This window comes from Cydia fagiglandana, chromosome 22 (assembly GCF_963556715.1).
Source record: "Cydia fagiglandana chromosome 22, ilCydFagi1.1, whole genome shotgun sequence".
NCBI lineage: Eukaryota > Metazoa > Arthropoda > Insecta > Lepidoptera > Tortricidae > Cydia > Cydia fagiglandana.
The window spans coordinates 7,182,291-7,195,884 of NC_085953.1; the positions used below are offsets into that span (position 1 = coordinate 7,182,291).

A 13,594-nucleotide genomic window follows, 5' to 3' on the forward strand; every position below is an offset into this window, starting at 1 on the left:
AACACATTTTAATAATAAGTTACCGCAAATAATTAACAATTATGAATCTAATACGATAATTTTAAGGAAAAAAAAGCACCCGGTCCCGATATTATGTTATGTGATCGATTTGTCAAACATCAACATTTAACAACCAGAGTTACTGCACGTGTTAAGTTACGGAGACATACCATACGATCATTTATATTCTTCTGCTTTCATCATGATCTTTAAAAAGCGTTTTTCAATTAAAAGACCTGTCAAGATCGCTTACCTTCTTTCAAGTTCTTTCTAATGCTAAAAAAACGAACTATAGTGCGAGTATATCGAGCATACAAGCCAGATCGAGGTCGTCCACCGGTACCAATGTTCCAGTCTAGACGATTTCTTTCCATTTAATGAAAACTCTCTATAACGTCAAAAAGTGTCCGGTCCCTTGAATGTCGCTCGCTATACAGGGTGGAAAGATAAGTCGGGCCCTGGAGGGAAACTACCTTAAATCCTTAAGCTGGCTCATTTTACTTAAACGAGACATTCCTTTATTTTTTAAAAGAAACAAAACTGCATTCAAAGATTTTTTTAAACTCGCTTGCCTCGTCCGGGACTGGAATCGACAAAAAATTACAAAAAATAAAATCTCGCAATTTTATTCTACTAGTCGATACAGTTAATGTATGATAACATTTCTCCGAGAAACATTAGGTCTTACACTAGTCTGTCGTACAAAGTATCCATAAAATCTAATATTTAGTACTTAAGATTTTTTTTAGACAAGCCAAATTGGATAAAAAAAGATAAAACTTTGAATGCAGTTTTGTTTCTTTTTAAAAATAAAGGAATGTCTCCTTTAAGTAAAATCAGCCAGCTTAAGGATTTAAGGTAGTTTCCCTCCAGGGCCCGACTTATCTTTCCACCCTGTATACCTAGAGTTTACACTGTATGTAGTACCTCTACTTGCGCGTCACTCATCTCAAGCCCTCATGGGTACATATTTTTTTCTTTGTCACAGTTTCTATTGCAATTATCCTGTTGTTCTCCTGACCATTGTTATTGTTAGGTATTACCTATTACACAAAGTATTTTCCCTCTTTATTAAATGTGCACTATAAAATTACATCAATACAGTCACTAACAGGTTTGGTAAAATATCGATTCTTCAAATTTTAAACGTATATTGCAGGCAATGTCAATGCCACCAGGGCCCTATTTCACCAACGTGACAAATGTCGCATTTGTCGACATCACTGTTACTGACGTGACAGGCCTCCATAGGCTACGGTAACCGCTTACCATCAGACGGGCGGTGTGGTGGTTTGCCATCAACATGTTAATTTAAAAAAAACTCCACTATATCGCCAGTTAATAAGTACTTATTTTGCGAAGCTAATGACAATCGTCACAAGAAATACGACAATTGTCACGAAATTCCGACACAGAACTCATTTGCTGTCAATAATTACCGAAAGTTCTTTGAAATCTTGTGACAATTGTCATCATTATCATCATAAACATCACAAGAGAAATACCTGTTTTTTGCCGATATAATAAAGTTTTTTTAAATAATACAATGATGGGGACATACAGGAATACGGCCCGCCCGATGGTAAGCGATAACCATAGCCCATGGATGCCTGTGACGTCAGCAACAATGAGACTTGTCGAATTGTGGCACCTGTCACGTCGGTGAAATAGGGGCCAGGAAGTGCCTATTCTCATTCATCTTTAAATATAGAAAAAAATTGCCAGCGTTAAGACCAGTTTTTATTATATTTAAATCATAATTATAAATTGGTAGGTCCACTTAACGTTATCTCGATAATTAGATCTTCGCACGTCGTCGTAACATTAAATAGGCGGGAACAACTTCCTTACTCCTTAGAAATATTTTTTATTCACTTGGCTGAATACCTATTATACACAGTCAGTAGTCTTCAATAATGTCGAGCACTATAGTTCGTTTTTTTAGGCATTAGAAATAAGGTAAACAATCTTGATGTGTCTTTTAATTGAAAAACACATTTTAAAAATTAAATAGTTACGGCAAATATGTAACAATTATGAATCTAATACGATCATTTATATTCATCATTTCTCATGATGAATGCTTTCATAAGTATGTAATAGTTTTTGATTTTTAAAAAGCGTTTTTCACTTAAAAGACGTCAACATCGCTTACCTTCTTGCAAGTTCTTTCTAATGCTAAAAAAAACGAACTATAAGAAGAAACGCATAAATATGTAACACAATTGTAGCGCTAGTATAAATGTGACGAGTATAAACTGTCTCAGTCTGTGGTGTCAAAATTGCTGTCGAGATAGCTTGGTCTGACTCTAAGTCGCTCTACGTCGCAGCACTCTCGACGCCGGTTAACCTACTACCCCAGACGACCGGTCTGGCCTAGTGGGTAGTGACCCTGCCTATGAAGCCGATGGTCCCGGGTTCGAAACCCGGTAAGGGCATTTATGTGTGATGATATTTCTTCCTGAGTCATGGTTGTTTTTCTATGTATTTAAGTATTTATATAATATATATATCGTTGTCTGAGTACCCACAACACAAGCCTTCTTGAGCTTACCGTGGGGCTTAGTCAATTTGTGTAATAAAGTCCTTTAATATTTATTTCATCATCATCATCATCTCAGCCATAAGACGTCCACTGCTGAACATAGGTTTCCCCCTTATGGGGGGTGAATGCCATAATCGCCACGCTTGGCAGGCGGGTTGGCGATCGCAGTCGAGTACACCGAATTTGAGGGACGCTGCTGCCCGTCCACCGGTGGTCTTGGACGTAGTTTAAGGACATACCCGGGTCCACTATTTATTTATTTTGATCGAAACAAGACCTATGAGACGTGAGACAAAGGGCCCGATTCGGATTTTGAAATAGACATCTATTATACATCTTTTAGACATCACCAAGATACGATAACGATATGTTTAAGATCTAACCTCTCAAATCTGACATTTGCGCGAATGTAGGGATACTCTTGAACGATTTCCACAGGATATGACTTAGAGATCCTATTCACATATATTCATATTATAGATATCTTACTCTATCTAACGTAAAAGTGACATTGGTTGCCTGAATTGCGCTGCAAAAGAGAACTAGTTGATATCTAAACTAAGTATCTAGAATGGATTTAGTACGTGTCGTTTCTTGGGAATATCTTGAAGTTCGAATACGGCAGAAAGTCAAACAAGTTTCAGGTCGATTTACATAGGTATAGATAGGTATTTGAACAGATTACGTATATATTTTCAACGCGTAGCAACACCAGCAGTTTAACGAGCACGTTCTATCAATAACCCCATGGGATGGTATTGACCAGCGACCCGGAGCGTTGACCCGATGCCAATAGCCGCCAATATGTAATTGTGTCAATTATTAATACATATTTGGGTTAGATTTGGCGGGTAGTGCAGATCGTTGACTTTAACGCGGTTTCAGTGTAGGTAGCTACCAACCGGTACCAGGGGTGCGAAGCTCCTGACTTCGGCCAAACTCGGCTCCGCTCGGCTCAGCATTGCTCCGAGCAATTATTAGGGTTGGCACCACTTGACTTCCTTTTGCGTGCACGACCACAGATAAGATAATCACTTGAATTTTGACAACCCTAATTGGCCGAAAGGGATAGTGCCATGTATTAGAAAGGGATAGCATGATTCGACCCTGAACCGCTGTCAAACTTCGGTTTTGTAGGGAGCTTCCTTTCTGTACGGTAGTACTATTATTTATTCTGTGCCGGTACCTACTTACTTTGTATACCTACTTTTGACGACCGGTCTGGCCTAGTGGGTAGTGACCGTGTGTGAAGCGGATGGTCCTGGGGTCGAATCCCAGTAAGGGCATTTATTTGCGTGATAACACAGATATTCGTTCCTGAGTCATGGCTGTTTTCTATGTATTTAAGTGTTTATATATTATATATTGTCTGAGTACCCACAACACAAGCCTTCTTGAGCTTACTGTGGGACTTAGTCAATCTGTGTAAGAATGCCCTATAATATTTATTTATTTATTATTTATACATATAGTGCGAGCAAGAAGTATAGAAAGTAAATTTATATAGACGTGAGCGTATATGTCAGATTTGACAATGTCAGTGACTCATGGTACATGCAAAGGACGCTATTACAAAGGTTGCTGTCGCCTATGACAGTCAATAACGCATACGACTACACTTTGATTGCAAGGTAGCCAGAATGTCTGAGATATATTAATAATGAATATGTTCCATAAACACAGACAAAACATCCTCCAGACTGAGCATAGTCGCGCTACCCCCTCTGTCACGCATACGATAATTTTACTCCATTCGAGTCGAAAGTGTCTTTGTGTGACGTCCGTGTCTTTGAACGGACCAATCACGGCACGGAACTTCGCTCACCTCGTCCCGCGCACCCCCGCATTTTTGGCATCATCGATTGCATAAAATAATTGCTCTAAACTCGGTCTAGAGGATTCCTAGTCTATGTCCATGAAACACCAACAACACAAATACTTCTTTAATTGATCTATAAACCTCCAGGTCTACCACATATTTTACTTGGTAAAGTTGCGCAACACTAATATGCCAGTACGAGCGAGATGCATAGACATTAAGTTACGCAACACTAGCGAATATGTCAGTGACAAGCTCGTGGTAAGGCTACTGGTAAGTATAATGAGCACGTATTTGTATTTCTTCAGTTTACTTATCCCCGAAACGTTATCTTGGTTTCAACATTTGAGTATTGATAAGGTACAGATTGCAGGTGCATGTTTTTAGTTACATTAATTAAGCAACGATCACAAGTAGCCGACAGACCCCACACAAATACAAATTGGGCCCGCTACATCGGACATTTCAAAAGAAATCGAATCCGTCGAAATCTCTAATTGCCAATTGGACTCAATAACGCTGAAATTACAAGAATGTCCACAGACAGACTCAAGTGGGTTAATTACTCATTGTTACTGTAGGAAAGCAAACAACATTTGTTAACGTCTCAAGCTTCTATGCTACACAAAAACGTGGTTGTAAAATAGACCTTATTTTCATGTGAAAACGAATTGTATTCCATGGAAATGTTGGGATTAGATACGAGGTTTTAACAGAGGGTCATAATGGTTCAATCGGATCGCGTGAAGAACTATCATTAAATAAATGACATTTTTTCAAATAAATGAGGCAGTAACTTTATTGAACTCATTAATATTACTGCTTTGTGGAATTTTCTTGTGGAAATGTCCACACCACCATTAATTGCAGAATAGTTTACTACGCTATTCTTTATTCTTTATCTATTCTTGGTCTATTTATCTATTCTTGGTCTATTTAAAGAGCAATTTAAACAACAAATTGTTAAACTAACGCATGCGCTTACTTTAATATTGTTCCTAACGTTTCGAACGAGACATTAGGTACGTTCTTGTACATTTACATAATTACTCGAGTGAAGATCGTGTTAGTTTAAATCAATATAATATATACTTTTACAAAACTGAAATAGGACATCATATACGAAAAAATAAGTGATCTTGACCGGGATAGAATTCGTGGCAGACGCAAAAACAGAAATCAACATATTTTTTTTTATTTCCTAGTTATATTTTTACTCCTAATTAAAATCCAACCAGGGCACGGCAACCATCGTCAACCCCATGCCGTCGGCAACCCGTTAAGAGTATGCGTGTAGGTATGGGGTCGTTTACCCCGCATCAAGGTCATCGCTCGACACGCCTGCCCAGTGCCCGGTGCCCGCCGAAATAGACGGGAGATCTAAAAGTGCGAGTTGCGATTTTTTAAAACAAACATTGTAACTCCGGGCAGGGGTGCGAAGCTCCTGACTTCGGTCAAACTCGGCTCCGCTCGGCTCAGCATTGCTCCGAGCAATTATTAGGGTTGGCACCACTTGACTTCCTTTTGCGTGCACGACCACAGATAAGATAATCACTTGATTTTTGACAACCCTAGATAGCCGAAAGGGATAGTGCCATATATTAGAAAGGGACAGCATGATTCGACCCTGAACCGCTGTCAAACTTCGGTTTTGTAGGAAGTTTCCTTTCTGTACGGTAGTACTATTAATTATTCTGTGCTCCGGGGGTAGGAATATCGCAACTCGGGTCTTTAATTTACTCCAGCCTACAGCTGCCGGGAGTTAACATCCTCCAGTATTTACTCATCATCTTCCTCGCGTTTTTCCACGGCTCATGGGAGCCTGGGATCCGCTTGGCAACTAATCCCAAGAATTGGCGTAGGCCTAGTGCCAATTTTTACAAAAGCGACTGCCAATCTGACCTTCCAACCTAGATGGTAAACTAGGCATTGTTGGGATTGGTCCGGTTTTCTCACGATGTTTTCCTTCACCGAAAAGCGACTGGTAAATATCAAACGATATTTCGTAAATAGCAGCTATGACTGCCGAGTCCAGGATCTAATACCATAGAAAACTAAAGGATGAAATAGATATGTTGCTCTAAAAATGATACCTTCCCCTAACTCTTACACCCTTATTCATAAAACTAGGCAAACCTCTGTTAAATTTTGTCACTTTCTAACCAAACACAAATGTTGAAACGAGGGATAGGGACAAACGATTATCAACAGCTTATTCGACTTGACAGACGTTTATGAATTACACTGATTTAAACTTTCACGATTATTAAACATTATCAAACTGCACAACGGGGAAATCTTAAAACTTAAATACGCGATTAAGTCCCGTTGTGCAGTTTGATAATGTTTATGAATTACACCACAAGTCTGTAACTAATAGACAGTGAAAAACAATGTTCTCTAATCAATGTCCGATCCGATCCGCGGCCTTTAAAATATGTACCGTTCATCAGCCAGTGTCGCACTCATAGGTCATTTACCCACATTAGCAAACATTGTGCAACTCGCCCACACTTGCGATTTCACTCAGCTGCCAAATACCCTAAGAACAATCAGTTTGATACCGCAAAACCCAACTATAGTCTATAGTTCGTTTTTTTAGCATTAGAAATAAGGTAAACAATCTTGATGTGTCTTTTAATTGAACGATTTAAAAATAAGTTACGGCAAATATGTAACAATTGTGAATCTAATACGATTATTTATATTGTTCTGCTTTCATAAGTAATAGTTATTGATTTTTAAAAAGCGTTTTTTTGATTTTAAAAAAAGTTCTTTCTAATGCTAAAAAAAACGAAAGTACAACTATGTTACATAAGTTTAACATGTGATTCAAAAACATCTCTTCTTTTAAACGTGGCTTGACACGCGGTAGCGTGTTTACATAAAAAATACCAATCTTCTTTTTGGTGTTTGGTTATTTCTTACTTTTGTGAAAATGATTAGCCGTATCAACTGCAACACTAAAGTAATATTCACACCTGAAGGAATATACAGGGAACTATATTTTACTCTCTCATAGAAAATGGACCTGCCAAATTTTTTTGGACCTGCAAAATCCCATGGAACAAAGCACAATGGTTTGATGAACGATAAATCAAATTAAAAGGTATAATCAGGGGAGCCCATACGTGAATTCAAAGAACTTTTAGCTTTAAAGATCAGGTGGGTTCCTGAACTTGTTAATGTATGCAAATTTATGTTGAGATTTTCATATGACTAACGTTACCAATGTGAAATAAGAAAAACCCAGAGGCCTAGAAAAACCCAGGTGCTGCAGAAAACACGCAGGGGTTATGGTAAGCTAGTAAGATCACAGAATAAATAATAGTACTAGGTACAGAAGACTCACTCTCTAACAAAACGCGTCTGTTACGATCAGCACAAATATGGCCGCTAGGTGGCGACAGCGCCGCGCGCGGCTTATGGCAAACCCCAAAATTGGGGTCGAACGGATGTACTTTTAGCTACTTGTAGCAAAGCGACTAAATCGCGGAGTGAGCCACGCCTGGTAAGGTGAAAAAATACTTCGTAATTATTTGAACTCAGTCAAACTTTAACTTACTTAATATTATGTTGTGTCGATTACTTTGTGACTCATTATTCTCATTAATGATTGATCACGTGAACTTGAAAACTAAACGGGTTCGATTTTAATTAATTTTTAATTGAGTTTCTTTTTAATGACGAAATGGATACTGTACACAGAACAAATTTACACTACAACTATTTGTACTTGCTACGATGCATAGAATGCAACAGTAAAATTTTTACACGCTTTTATTTTTAAAAACGCAACAAATCACTTTGAATATAATATGTGAGCTTTAAAGCATATAAAGGAATACATTGCCTCTGATGTTAAATACATGCTGTTGTGGGTAACAACGAGCCTTACTCATATTCAATTACACAAACGGGTCTACCGCGATATAATTTCATTGTTTTTACCTTTAATTCCGACGTTTCAGCTGAGTTGCACCAGCTGTGGTCACGGAAAGACTGACCCGTAGACCCGTCCCCCGTCGTCCGTCGGGTCTGGGTAGACCCGTTTGTGTAATTGAATATGTGTACAAAACGCGAGAGTTTAAAGTGTTATAACGAGCCTTACTAACAATCACACGTCAATTTGAACAAATCAGGCCATTCCTCTCTAAAGCAAACATCGTAGACGCCTGCAGGTAGGTCAGTATAGCACATTGACCGCTCAAGGTCCGTTCACACCAGACGAACTTCACATGAGTCACGTAAACATGTAAAATGTAAAACATGTGTCATTTTGGCAGGTTAGATGTTTCGTCTACTGCTATCTTACAAGATATAACCAATTGGAGACGCCATGTCTATGTCGGCGGCCGATCGTAAGATCAGGCAGATCGTAATATTCCTGTGTAATGTTTTGACGATAGTCACATTAAACCAATATATAGGTAGGATAGGTTCGCTAGGTTGCTTCAGATGCCCGAAGGGCAAACTGCCCAGAAATAGGAGCCTCCGTCGACTCAGGGAACGAATCAAAGATTTTCACGTTTCACGATATGCCTAGGAATTTCACGATGTTGCCAGGGCTCTGGAGTCCTAAGTTACGTTTCGTTTCCCTAAAAGTCACGTTTTTGCTGCTTAAGTCACATTTTTATATTATTGTATTGTATGGGTAGGTATAGCTGGTCAAGCAAATCTTCTTCTTCCTGGCGTTATCCCGGCATTTTGCCACGGCTCATGGGAGCCTGGGGGTCCGCTTGACAACTAATCCCATGATTTGACGTCAAGCAAATCTTGTCAGTACAAAAAGCCGCGAAATTCAAATTTTCTATGAGACCATATCCCTTTGCGCCTACATTTTTCAAATTTGACGCCTTTTTCTACTGACAAGATCTGCTTGACCAACTTTAAATCGATTTCCAGATTCAGAAAATAATATATTTCACAAAAAATCTACTAACTTTATATGATTTTTCTTTTTGAAACACACATTTTCATACTTAATGCTATTTGTGATCGATTTCATGAATTTTAAGGCGTATCCAGACTAGTCAATTTTTCGCCAATCTGATTAAATTGCCCGATCGAATCAGGACGTGCGGACACAAACGCCAATTTGGCTCGCCGAATTAAATCGCCGATTATGACCGATATTACCGATAAAACGGAGTACGGGCGCAAGAATACCAATTTGTGACGCCAGTATTTTCTTTTTGGGGCATTTTTTCAATTTAGGGGTACTAATTAATATCACCATAAATCTATTGATATTTTTGTTCCTGAAAATAATCAATTCTACCAGCAAAATTTGCACTTGATTACTTTGCCTCACATGTGGATAAAATGCAACTTTCTCGAACAATCACGAGAGCCTTTAAGCGGTATCCAGACGGGATGAACGAATCGACTGATTTGATCAGAAATAAAATTGGCGCCAATCTCCGATTTAAGGCGTATTCAGATTAGTCAAATTTTCGCCAATCTGATTAAACTGCCCGATCGAATAAGAGGCCGCCAGAGGCGTATAGATAACTACTAGGTATACTTTCAAACTAAATAACACCGTCATGTCAAGGTAACAAGTCTCATTTTGCCACGACTATTATAATAAAGGTGATGGTGGATGTAACGTCAAAGTGCCAGTGCAAGTGTCAACTTGGGTGCGTTCACTGCGTTCCTAAATAATACGAATTGCTAGTGTAACGTAGTACATTTTTCTAAATTTGAAATAAATATTTTGGGTCGATTGATAATTAAAAGAAAAATACCTCTTCTTATTTCAACGTTTTTAACGGTGTCCAAAACAAACCTCATTGATTGCATTTCTATGCATAATCTGTTGCATTCAGATGCACCTCTCGATGCTTATCTGTTGTCGGGGTTGTCATATGACTAAAAATAATTAAAACTTGAGATATTTATGTTGTCACTTCAGGAAAACTTTGTATGAAGTAAGTATGATTTATTAGATAAAAAACAATTTTGATGTAAAACAAAACATAGAAATTACAGACTTACAAAGTGGCTCTGGAATGAAACAATATTAGATTAAATGGTAAAAATATATTTCTTAGGCTCAGGAGTGATATTGTCTAAATAATTCAGACAGAATTTTCGTGGGATTTGTGTCTTCAAGGGACTGCCACCCTATTACCTTTTGTTAGGGCTCTCAGGGACTCCATATTGGAGATCATTCGAGAATGATATGCACATTTGATTCGGGACCCCCTCTGGGGACACTCGCTCGCAAGAGCCCAATTTGTGGGAAGGCCACACTTTCGGCATGGTGGTCTGAAAGATGGAAACGGCTTGAGTCCTTCGGAAGCTCCACTGAGTGAGTAGAAATTAAATTTCGTGGTGATCGACTCCACAATGGCGCGAAACGTTGTGGGTTTGTTCTTAACCAAAATTTGGTTCTTTGCAGAGAGACTCCTGCTCGAGGGAAGGGAGCGCTCCGCCAGAAGGCTTAGCAGCTACCAGTGCGGTGAGCCAAATTTCAAATGGTTTCATCTCTTTTCTAGCGGCCATAAAGGGCGTAGGCTAATATAACCTTTTCTCGGTTTTCAGGAGCCGGGATTTATTCATTCATTGATTCATTCATTTATTTCATGCGTTGAGTAATTTATCTCAAAAGCTTCAAAATCCTAGAAGTCAATTTAGTTTTGGAGACCTCCTGGAGCGAGGAATTTAAGCACGCCATCTGCCTCGGCCACGTCATTTTGGTACCACGTGCGCGGCCCCTGAGCTCTACGTCACCGCTCAGCATCAAGCTTCACCGGGGAAAGCAGCCTGTCACCCCGCTGCATCTGAGGAACGTTTAAATTCTGAGGTCGGTCCTTTCCATGATTTAATTTAGTAAGGCATCAGCGCCAGCTGCAAAGTTAGAGTAAATTTAGAATTTTGAGCAACCACTAAAGTAAGATAAAGACATTTGAAAATCCTGGTACATAGTTATTTAGTATTAAAATAAATTAGTTCTTAAATAAGTAGAATTCTGTGTGAAGCTTTATTCTGGACCTGTTAAGCGGCCCAGCTTTCCACTGAGCTAAGTTCTAAAATTAGGTGTCGTCAAATCAAGTTAAAGGTTCACACAGATTCGCAGGTTAGGATTAAATCACTAACTTACCACTGGCAAGATCTTAGGATTAATAAAGTTTCTATAATATAATTTGTGTTCGCTTTTTCATCTCCCAAATTAGGTTCCTCTAGCAAGCAATTTTAGACACCACATTTTTTACTGTTTTAATTTCATTGTTTTTGTGCTAACGTGCTATAGCTTTCTTTGAACAAGCCGGAGCTTTGCAATTTTATTTAACCCCTTTAAAATAGCACGTTTCACTGGCGCCCTGGGTATAAACTTGCTAAAGGAATCTTGTGAAATTTCATGTACCAGGAAAGTTGTGAAATATTTACTGTGTTACTCACCTTTTTGTTTAGTCTTGGTTGCTCTTTATTCATTAAATAGTCTTTAGATATAGTAATTTGAAGATTTGATTGCAATCTTGCTGGTTTGCTGCAATTTATTTGATGTTTTTTGGAAGAGAAAGTGACAAGCAATTTTTTGATTTTTGAGGTTATTGCCAACCGTAAAAAATAACGTGGTTTTGTACTTTGCACCAAGTACATGCTAGGAAATTTCACTCATTTTAGATATTAAGATTTAATTTCAACATTTGTTTTGAATTTGTGTCGTTTTTAAGCGTAAAATTGAAATTTAAAAAGGTTTTTGTGCATTCTTTTGTAGTACGGACTTATTACAAAGATATTCGAATTTGAGAAATAACAATTAATTTATAGTATTTGCTTACATTTACCTTAAATTTCTTTAGTGTCAACTCATTGTTACATATTTAAAGTAAACGGTATTGGATTTTGTTGGAAATATTACTTTCTTGGAAGTTTGTGGTATTGTTTGGAACCAATTTCATAGTAGCTTTCACTTTGCAAATTTAAAAAGAAAGTTGACGTTTGAAAGTGTACACCTGTCAGTTAGAAATTATTTTCGGTAGAAAAAATACTTTACTCATTAAGGATTACAGTTACATTATTTGTAGATTAAGATTGGTTTAAAGAAAATAGTACACTATTTAATATTATTTAATCTTGTTAGAAAACAACATAGTGATACAGTCATACATACAATACATATTGTTAATACCAGAATTTTCAATACAGTAGTTTATACACTAGTTAAAAATGGAGCGCAGCATTCAATTTCACAGTCTTTTGAAGGATGAGTTGATTTATGAGGTTCAAATTCGGTCGGAAACGCCTGCAACCACGGTTGACGCTTTGAGAAAGCAACTTAGGTCTCTTATTTTAGAAGCGCCTAGCGAGGACATAGTGGAGACTGAACTGTCAGCGGAGTCGGAGCTAGGCATTGTCTCGGAGAAAGTGATCGATTTGGCTTCTATTGTTGACAAATATTGTGAGACAAAGGAGAGGTATTCTTTAAGTCGCGCTAAAGCCCTCGGCTACCATATTTATCACCGTCTGGCTAGGGTTCAGCCGGAACGCAACCAGACATTGCTAGAACTGAAGACTAGTTTGCAATCCAAGCTTGAGAGTTTATTGGCGAAGATTGAGGGTCCAGGTTCAAGTTCAGCAACACCCAGCGGCAGCGCGGAGGTTTCAAATCCAAATCCTTTGCTCTCCGGCAATAGTTCTGAAATGTTAACAAGCGGTATTAGGGAAATGCAGGTTCAGTGCTCTAGTGATTTGAATATTTCAAAATGGCAGGTTAAATTTAATGGTTTGACAGACCCGCGCTCATTTTTGGAGCGTGTGGAGGAACTAAAAGAAGCAAATGGGGTTTCAGATGCCAAACTATTTAGGGCGGCACCACATTTATTTGTAGACTCGGCACTGTTGTGGTTTAGAGGTGTCAAGGGTTCGGTTTCAAGTTGGCAGGATTTAAAGTCACTTTTGTTGGATGAGTTTGTCCCCGGTGACTATGATTTTAGGCTGAGACAGGAAATTCAAGCTAGAACGCAGGGGGAAAACGAACCCATCCACTTGTATCTTGCGGTAATGTCTGGCATGTTTGCTAGGTTGAAATCAGACTTACCGGAGGAGGCGAAACTGGACATCTTGTTGCACAACATTCGCCCACATTTTACTCAGCAGTTGGCATTGGTAGATATTAGTTCGGTCGCCGAACTGAAGGCTTATTGTCGCAAGGTTGAGTTTTCACAGCAAAGGGCGAAATTATTTGTAGAACCGCCCAAGGTCAGCGAGCATACACTTTG

At 38.6% G+C, this 13,594-nt stretch overlaps 1 protein-coding gene and 1 long non-coding RNA gene across 2 annotated transcripts in view; both read right to left on the bottom strand.

Moving 5' to 3' along the window:
• Positions 1-13,594, bottom strand: part of LOC134675665 (dual specificity tyrosine-phosphorylation-regulated kinase 2) — a 267,559-nt gene that overhangs the window by 154,129 nt on the left and 99,836 nt on the right. The window lies entirely within an intron of this gene.
• Positions 10,395-12,125, bottom strand: LOC134675545 (uncharacterized). The gene is made up of 2 exons (XR_010099765.1): positions 11,772-12,125; positions 10,395-11,219 (listed from the first exon to the last, which is right to left on the bottom strand). It is a non-coding gene; the product is annotated as an uncharacterized LOC134675545 (long non-coding RNA).